The following is an 8,041-nucleotide window of genomic DNA, read 5'->3' as shown; positions in this document are numbered from 1 at the left end:
CCAGGGGCATTCTACTTCCAAGCTACACCCCCCAGCCCCCTTCCTTTTTTTTCAGTACTGGGCATTGAACCCAGAGGCATTCTACCTTCAAGCTATACCTCCAGCCCTATGTGTATGTATGTGTGTATGTGTGTGTGTGTGGGGGGGGGGTTACTGGGGATGGAACCCAGGGGCTTTTCTACCTCCGGGCTATACTCCCAGACCTATTTTATACTTTACTTGGAAACAGGGTCTCACTAAGTTGCTGAGAGCCTCACTAAGTAGCTGAGGCTGGCTTCAAACCTGTGCAATCCTCCTCTTTCAGCCTCCCAAGCGTGGGCCCGCCCTATTTTTTTATTTTTATTTATTTATTTATTTATTTGGTGGTACTGGGGTTCCTGGAAGCCCTTCTACCTCCGGGCTACACTCCCAGACCTATTTTTACATTTTTTTTTATTTGGAAACAGGGTCTCCTAAGCCAGCGCGCGCGGCTGGCTTCGAACCTGCGCGATCCTCCTGTCTCTGCCTCCCAAGCGCGGGGATTACAAGCGTGCGCCACCACGCCCGGCTATTCTTTATTTTGAAACAGGATATCACTAAGTAACTGAGGTTGGTTGCGAACCTGCCATCCTCCTGTCTCAGCCTCCCAAGGACTAGGATTACAATGCTTGGCCCACAGTTCTATTTTTTATTCTTTATTTTGAAACCAAGTTGTGGAGGGCCAAAGTATCTCAGGCTGGCTGCAAACCTGCGATCCTCCTGTTTCAGCCTCCTGGTTTACAGTTCACTCTTGTGAAGGCCTAATGACTGTACTTCAAGAGCGGCCTAAAGCAGCTGTTGCTCTTTTTTCTTGCTAGTCTCCATGGCCCATGTGAGAGAAATACTCAAGCAGGGGGATTCTGGGAGGGAGTTTTTGAGCCAGCCTGCCTTCAGAATGGATAGGTTTTTGCCTTGCTATAGATGCTACCAGATGACATACTGGATAAAAATAAGATTGTTACCCTGGTGTGGTGGTGCACACTTGTAATGCCATACTTGAGAGGCTGAGACAGGAGGATCCAGGTTCATGGCCAGCCTCAGCTACTTAGGTACCTCACAATTTAATGAGACTGTTTAAATAAAAAAAAGCTGGGCATGGTGGCATGTGTTGTAATTGCAGCATTTGGGAGGCTGAGAAAGGAGGATCATGGTTTGCAGCCAGACTCAGCTACTTAGAGTGAGGCCCTTTGCAACTCAGACCCTGTTTCAAAATAAAGAATAAAAAATAGGGCTGGGGGTATAGCTTGGAGGTAGAATGCCTCTGGGTTCCATCCCCAGTACCACAAAAAAAAAAAAAAAAAAAAAAAAAAAAAAAGTCTGGAAGTGTAGCTCAGAGATAGAATGCTTCCTGGCACCACAAACAACAGAGAGGGGCGGGGGAGGGAGAGGGAGAGAAGGAATGGATTGGCAAGGAAGCCAGAGAAGCAGTGTGGACAGGGTTCACTGCAAGGTGACCCACTGGACCTCTACAGTATGTGTTCCTTAAAACAAAAGCCAGTGTGACAAAAGCCTTGCATTCCATACTGGGAGGATAGTAGAAAGTTTGTAATTGTATGTCTGGTGCAGGAAGGCTTTTTCTACTCAATATGATAAAAATAGTCATTTTCTCCTATAGGACTTCACTCTTAGTCTCTGAGCAGCTCATTACTCAAGTGTCAAGGGTTACCAGAGAAAAAGGCTAAGTACGTGTAGCTGGGCAGTAGATTTAGAAGCCTAGTTGGAGGCAGGAAGGATTTTACGCTTGTTTTTTGTTTTTGCAGTACTGGGGATGGAACCCAGGGGCATCCTACCTCCGAGCTCCCCCTCCCCCGACCTATTTTTTAAGTAGCTGAGGCTGTCCATGAAGGGCGATCCTCCTGTCTCAGCCTCCCAAACACCTTTTTTTTTTCTTTACCTTGAATAACTATTATGTCCTAATGAGCAAATGGCTAGTCATGTAGAGCGGTTAGCAGATGAATTCAATTTTTCTAGTAAGTCCTTTTTCCCACCATCACTAATAATGGTAGAGTGTTTACCTGAGAGAGGCTGTGAATTCAGTCCCTAGCAAAACACACACACATGGAAAAATATAATTTGGTGTTGGCATTCCTACTTTAGTTATGTCTTTAGGCACAGATTAAAGCTCCGTGTGTGTGTGTGTGTGTGTGTGTGTGTGTGTGTGTGTGTGTTACTAGAGATTGAACCCATGGGCATTCTACCTCTGAGCTACACCCCAGCCCTATTTATTTATTTATTTATTTATTTATTTATTTATTTATTTATTTATTTATTGTGGGTCTGGGATGGAAATAGGGTCTCACTGAGTTGCGAACTGCGATCCTCCTGTCTCAGCCTCCCAAATGCTAGGATTACAAGCGTGCACCACCGCGCCTGGCTAATACTTTTTTTTTTTGGTGGTACTGGGGTTCCTGGAAACCCTTCTCCAGGCTACACTCCCAGACCTATTTTATATATTTTTATTTGGAAACAGGGTCTCTTAAGCCAGCAAGGCTGGCTTCGAACCTGCGCGATCCTCCTGTCTCCGCCTCCCAAACGCAGGGATTACAAGTGTGCACCACCACGCCCAGCTATTTCATTTATTTTGAAACAGGTTCTCACTAAATTAGAGGACCTCACCAAGTTGCTGAGGCTAGCCACAAACCTGTGATCCTCATGTCTCAGCCTCCCAATTATTGGGATTACAATTATTGGGATTACAGGCATGCACACCACTCCTGACTTCCTGACTGATTTTGTGGTACTGGGAATTGAATACAGGGTCATTCTACCTCCAAGCTACACCCTCAGTTTTTTTTTTTTTTTTTTTTTTTTTTTTTTTTTTTTTTTTTTAGCACTGGGGATTGAACCCTGGGGCAATCTACATCCAAGCTATACTTCCAGACCAATATTATTAATATTATTTTTTATTTTGAAGCAGGGTCTCGCTAGATTAATGTGAATCTATTTGCTGAAGCTGCCCTTGAACCTGGGATCCTGTCTCAGCCTCCCAAGTACTAAAATTACAAGCATGACTGGTAATTCCCACCCTTTTAATTTTTATTTATTTATTTATTTATTTATTTATTTTTGCGGGTCTGGGATGGAACCCAGAGTTATTTGACCTCCAAGCTACACACCCTGCCCAATTTTTTATTCTTTATTTTGAAACAGGCTCTCACTGAATTGCGGAGGGCCTCACTAAGTAACTGAGGCTATCCGCGAACCTCAGGTCTCAGCCTCCCAAATGCTGGGATTACAAGTGTGCACCACCACGCCCAGCTTTATTTTTTGTTTTGAAACAGGGTCTCGCTAAGTCGCTAAGGCTGGTCTCAAACCTGCAGTCCTCCTGTCTCAGCCTCCTGAATCGTGGGGTCACAGGGGTCCATCACTATGCCCAGCAATCTGATTTTATTTTTATTTATTTTTTTGGTGATACTGGGGGTGGAACCCAGAGGCTTTCTACCTCCGGGCTATACTCCCAGACCTACTTTATATTTTATTTGGAAACAGGGTCTAAGTTGCTGAGAGCCTCACTAAGTAGCTGAGGCTGGCTTCGAACCTGCACGATCCTCCTGTCTCAACCTCCCAAGCGCTGGGATTACAAGCGTGTGCCACCACGCCCAGCTCCAGCAATCTGATTTTAATCTCTTCATTAAAAAAAAAAAAAAAAACCTGCCTACTTAAGGGTTATAGAAAAGGTAAATTGGCCAAGGCAAAGGAAGCACCACATAAACCACACAAGTTGCTAGCACCCGCTTTGGGAGGTGAAACTAGAATTCTGAGTAGGACCCTTCCGGAGGGGCCCTTTATTTGTCCATGAATGCAGCCCTCGGCGTAGCAACTTGCTCAGGTACCCTGGCATTTGGGGGATAACAGACCCTCTCCCCTCCGGTAGCTAACTTGTGCGCAGGTAGGGTGCAGCAGCAGCAGGCTGCAGATTACTACAGGTCAAACTGGGGTGCACCTGTTCGCCTCGGCCACCAGTCAGCCTGCGTCAGAAGGGGTGGGTGGCCGGGCGTGGTGGCGCACGCTTGTAATCCCAGCATTCGGGAGGCTGAGATCGGAGGACAGCGGTTCGCGGACAGCCTCAGCTACTTAGTGAGGCCCTCTGCAACTCAGTGAGACCCGGTTTCAAAATAAAGAATAAAAAATAGGGCAGGGGGTGTAGCTCGGAGGTCGAATGCCCCTGGGTTCCACCTCCAGACCCACAAAAAAAAAAAAAAAAAAAGCGGGGGGGGGGGGTGGCGGCCGAGCCAAATCTGGAAGCCGCGGAGGAACCGGCGACGCTCGGCGAGCCCGGCGCAGGGTGCGCGGCCGCCAGCCCCCGCCCCGCGGCCGGCTCCTCCCCGGGGCGGCCCCGGAGGTGACGCGGCGCCGCAGCGCGCAGTCGGCTCGGGACGCGCGCAGGCCCACGTGCCCCGGCCCGGCCGGCCCCGCAGCCGGCTCTGCGGACGCGGGGCACCTCGGCGGGCTGGGCGGCCGGCCCACCACCAGCCATGTCCGGCACGGGCAACGCGGCGGCGGCGGCGGCGGCGGCAGCGGTGAGTCCTGGGCCGGGGTCGCGCGCCGGCACTTCCGGGCGGGACGCTCGACGATTGGCCCCGCCTTGCCAGCCTCTGTCGCCTATTGGTCAGAACGGCTGTCTGTCCTATTTTTCTCTATAGTATTTAAAGGGCCAGTAACTAGGTTGCCTTTAGGAAGGAAAAGGGGATATAAGTGAGAAGTGGGACCTTATCCTGAATGCATGGATAGTCGGCCCTGGAAACCCATCCCTGCGGCCTTCTGCGTGGGCTTCCCGCCCAGGCCTAGGATCTAGGGTGACTCGGCCCGGGTAAAGTTCGTGTACACAGAAGGGTCTTTTGACTCCACCGACACCGAAGCGGATGTGGCTACCTTGGAAGAAGAGCCATTTCTGATTCATAAAGTACGCTCCCAAGGCGCTAAACTGCACACAGGCATCTTGGAAATAGTGCCTTCTTTTCTCTTGTATAGAAAGAACCCAGCACCAGCCTCCTCTCCAAGTCCCCAGCTGAGACGCACCACTGAATTACTACTCCTGGGCCTTCCCATCCCTAGCCTGCCTGTCCAGCTCTAGGCTTGTACACACAAACTACAGAGTCAGGAGCCGGGTATGATGGCGCTCGCTTGTAATCTCAGTGCTTGGGAGGCTGAGACAGGAGGATCATCGGTTCGAGGACAGCCTCGGCAAGTAGTGAGACTCATCAACCTAGCAAGACCCTATTTCAAAAATAAAATAGGGAATCCAGGCGTTGTGGCGCATGCTTGTAATCCCAGTACTTGGGAGGCTGAGACAGGAGGATTTGCACAGGTTTGAAGCCAGCCTCAGCCACTTAGGGAGGAGGCTCTCAGCAATTTAGTGAGACCCTGTTTCCAAATAAAGTATAAAATAGGGGCCAGGCATGGTTGCACACGCTTGTAATCCCTGTGCTTGGGAGGCGGAGACAGGAGGATCGCGCAGGTTAGAAGCCAGTCTTGCTGGCTTAAGAGACCCTGTTTCCAAATAAAAATATAAAATAGGTCTGGGAGTGTAGCCCAGAGGTAGAAGGACTTCCAGGAACCCCAGTACCACCAAAAATAAATAAATAAATAAAGTCTGGGAGGTAGAAAGCCCCTGGGTTCCATCCCCAGTACCACAAGTAAATAAATAAGTAAGTAAATAAATAAATAAATAAATAAATAAATAAATAAAATAGGGAGCCAGGTGTGATGGCACATGCTTGTAATCCCAGTATCTGGGAGGCTGAGACAGGAGGATCTGGGTTTGTAGCTCTGGGTTTGTAGTCAGCCTCGGCTACTTAGGCCCTCTGCAACTTAGACCCTGTTTCAAAATTAAGAATAAAATATAGGGCTAGGGGTAGAGCTTGGAGGTAGAATGCCCCTGCGTTCCACCCCCAGCACTGCGAAAGAAAGAAAGAAAGAAAGAAGAAAGAAAGAAAGAAAGAAAGAAAGAAAGAAAGAAAAGAAAGGTAGGTTGGGGTGTAGCTTGGAGGTAGAAAGCACCCTGGCTTCAATCACCAGTACCACACACACAAAAGAAAAAGAAGGAAGAAAGAAAAAAGAAAAACACTACCGAGCTAGGGAGGCCCCTGCTCTCCTGAGATAAGACAGAGATGGGGCAGCTGCTTATCTCTTTCTAAGCCTGCTGGTTAGCCTACACAGAAAGCACTGAAGCTGGATTCCAGCACTAGATCTGCACATTATTTGACACTGAACAAAACTTTTCATCTCTCAGCACTTGCTTTTTCTTCTATATCATTCTGGAAAGGTGCCCTGTGTAAAATAGAATTGTCAAAACGGAAAGCGGGGTTGGTGGCCCACGCTTATAATCCTAGCATTTGGGAGGCTGAAACAGGAGGATCGTGGTTCAAGGACAGTCTCAGCTACGTAGGCCCTTTGCAACTCAGGGAGACCCTGTTTCAAAATAAAAAATAATAAATAGGGCTGGGGTTGTAGCTCAGGGGTAGAATGCCCCTGGGTTCCAAGAAAAAGAAATGTCAAAATAGCGATATGCAGAAGCAATAGCAATAGCTGCTTAATGAGTACTTTTTATTTACTGATTTATTTTTGAGTTTCACTCTGTGGCTCAGGCTAGTCTCAAACTCCTCCCACCTCAGGCAGGAACTCTCCCAGGACTATATGCAGGAACTGCAGTTGGCAATTTGTGTGTGTGTGGGGGGGAGTACTGGGGAGTGAACCCAGGGGCATTCTACCTTTGAACTACACCCTCAAGGCCACTTTTATTTATTTTTGTGTACGTGTGTGAAAATGCGTGTGCATTGCTGAGGACTGAATCCAGATGCATTCTACCTCTGAGCTACACCCCCAACCCTATTTTTTATTTTATTTTATTTTATTTTTTGGTGGTACTGGGGTTCCTGGAAACCCTTCTACCTCCGGGCTACACTCCCAGACCTATTTTTATTTGGAAACAGGGTCTCTTAAGCCAGAATGGCTGGCTTTGAACTTGCACAATCCTCCTGTCTCCACCTCCCAAATGCTGGGATTACAAGCGTGCGCCACCACGCCCGGCTATTTTTTAAAATTTGAAACAGGGTTTGCTAGGATTACAAGAGTCTCTCGACTAGAGGCTGTCCTCAAACCTGTGATCCTCCTGTCTTAGCCTCCCAGATACTAGAATTACAGGTATGTGCCACCACACCTGGTTTATTTTTTACTTTGAAATGGGGTCTTGCTAGTTGCTGAGAGCCTTGTTAAATTGCTGAGGCTGGCTTCAAATCTGTGATCCTCCTATCTCAGCCTCAAAGTACTTGGATTATTTTTTATTTTTTGTTTATTGGTACTGGGAGTTGAACCCAGAAGCATTCTACCTCTGAGATAGATAGATAGCTCCATTTTATTTTATTTATTTATTTATTTTATTATTTATTTATTTATTTATTTTTATTTATTTTTTGTGTGTCTGGGGATGGAACCCAGGGGCATTCAACCTCTGAGCTACACACCCTGCCCTAGTTTTTATTCTTTAATTTGAAACTGGGTGTCACTAAGTTGCGGAGGGCCTCACTAAGTAGCTGAGGCTGTCTGTGAACCGCAGTCCTCCGGTCTCAGCCTCCAGAATGCTGGGATTACAAGCGTGCGCCACCACACCCGGCTTATTTTATTTTTTATTTGTTTGTTTTTGTTGTGGTGCTGGGATTGAACTCAGGGGCATTCTACCTCTGAGCTACACCCCCAGCCCTGTTTTATTTTTATTATAAAACAGGGTCTACTCTAGGTTGATGAGAGTCTCACTACTTGCTGAGACTGTCTTCAGATCTGCAATCCTGTTTCAGTCCTCCAAGTACTAGGATTACAAGTGTGTGCCACCATGCTTGGCTTTATTTATTTATTTATTTATTTTTGTGGTGCTGGGGGTGGAACCCAGAGGCTATCTACCCCTGGGCTATACTCCCAGCCCTATTTTATATTTTATTTTGAAACAGGGTCTCACTAAGTTGCTGAGAGTCTCACTAAATAGCTGAGGCTGGCTTCAAACCTGTGTGATCCTCCTGTCTCAGCCTCC

Source organism: Muscardinus avellanarius (assembly GCF_963383645.1).
Source record: "Muscardinus avellanarius genome assembly, chromosome: 1".
Classification (NCBI taxonomy): domain Eukaryota; kingdom Metazoa; phylum Chordata; class Mammalia; order Rodentia; family Gliridae; genus Muscardinus; species Muscardinus avellanarius.
Note: the sequence above shows the minus strand (reverse complement) of the source record.